Here is a 1,705-nt window from a genome sequence, read left to right on the forward strand (position 1 = left end):
TTTCCCCAGTTTTCTTCTTTTCCTCTCTTCCCTAAATCAGTATGCTTCATTGTTCATTTTCTTTTGATGAAATGCAAAAAAGATTAAGCTACATTCTCTTTTTAGTAGTATTGGCCTCTGTTGTTGTTTCTGGAATTGGGAGTATTTTCTGTTTTATATTCCTAGGTCTACCCCTTCAAATAAGTTTCCTTTCAATTTAAAGGAGCATCCCAGGAAATGAATCTAGTTTCCATAATTAATCACCAGAGTTTTTTCCAGCTTAAAAATTTCATAATCTGTGACTCATCTAAAGTATTAGCAATGCTGCCAAATTATTCACTTAATGTAAAATTTTACAATTTGCTGGGGCGAGGATCAGTGATATAGCACTTACCTAGCATGTCTGAGACCCTAAGTTTGATCCCCAGCATGGGGTTGGGGAGTAGGGAGTTTTAAAGTTCACTTAAAGATAATTCCCATGCTTGCTTCAGCAGCATATATTCTAAAATTAGTACAATATAGAGATTAATATGACCCCTGTACAAGAATGACATACAAATTCATAAAGCATTTCATACTTTTATGTATAAAAAATGATCAACATTCCTAGCAGAAAGGGAAATGCAAATGAAAACTACACTGAGAATTCCTCTCATTCCACTTAGAATGGCAGTCATCAAAAATACAAATAATAATAAATTCAGACTAGGATGCAGGGAAAAAGAAATACTTGTACACTGTTGATGAGACTGCAAATTAACATAACCACTATGGAAATAAGTATTGAGATTCCTTAAAATAAGACTAGGAATGGAATCACCATGTGACTCAGCTATTCCACTCCTTCATATCTATCCAAAAGAACTAAAATAAGCTTACTGTAGCAATATATGCATACCAGTGTTTATAGTGGTGCAATTCACAATAGCCAAGTTAGGGAATCAGACTAGTGTCTGTCAAAAGATGAATGAAGCTGGAGCGAGAAGCGAGGCAGGAGGATCATGAGTCCAAAGCCAACCTCAGCAACATCAAGGTGCAAAGCAACTCAGTGAGTCCCTCTCTCTAAATAGAATACAAAAAAGGGCTGGGGATGTGGCTCAGTGGTCGAATGCTCCCAAATTCAATTCCCAGTACCAAATAAATGAATAAATAAATAGAAAGATGAATGAAAAAAATGTGGTATGTGTACAAAATAAGAGTTTTGCTCAGCTATAAAGAAGAGCAAAACTATGCTATTGATAAATGGCTAGAACTGGAGATCATCATGTTAAGTGAAATAAATAAGGCAGACTCAAGGGTCAAATGTATGCCCTCATGTGCAGAAGCTAGAGAGAAAAAAAAGAATGAAAAAGGGATATGATGAAAATAGAAGGGAGATCAGTAGAGGAAGGAGATGGAGACCAAGGGAGTGTGGGGAGGGGGAGGAAAAAGAGAGGAGAGGTACTAGGGAATGAAATCGACCAACTCATGCTAGGTGCATGTACAAATGTATCACAATGAATTTCACTTTATGTATAATTATAATGCACCAATTAATAGAAAAAAACAGAAGGGAAACCAATAGAGTCGAGGAAGGGGGTCAGGAGCAGGAGGGAAGGGGAGGTACTGGGGAAGTAAATAGATCAAATTGTTATATGCATGTATGAGTATGTCACAATGAATCCTACTATTATGTATAATTATAATGCACCAATGAAAACATTTAAAAAGATAATCCCAATTCACC

The 1,705-nt window shown here is 36.2% G+C and overlaps 1 non-coding gene across 1 annotated transcript; it reads left to right on the forward strand.

Annotated features, from left to right (window-relative positions):
* The first annotated feature begins 457 nt into the window (after nt 1-457).
* On the forward strand, nt 458-561 carry LOC143406656 (U6 spliceosomal RNA). The gene has a single exon (XR_013092286.1). It is a non-coding gene; the product is annotated as a U6 spliceosomal RNA (small nuclear RNA).
* Nucleotides 562-1,705: the final 1,144 nt, after the last annotated feature.

The sequence above is a fragment of the Callospermophilus lateralis genome, chromosome 8, assembly GCF_048772815.1.
Source record: "Callospermophilus lateralis isolate mCalLat2 chromosome 8, mCalLat2.hap1, whole genome shotgun sequence".
Taxonomy (NCBI): domain Eukaryota; kingdom Metazoa; phylum Chordata; class Mammalia; order Rodentia; family Sciuridae; genus Callospermophilus; species Callospermophilus lateralis.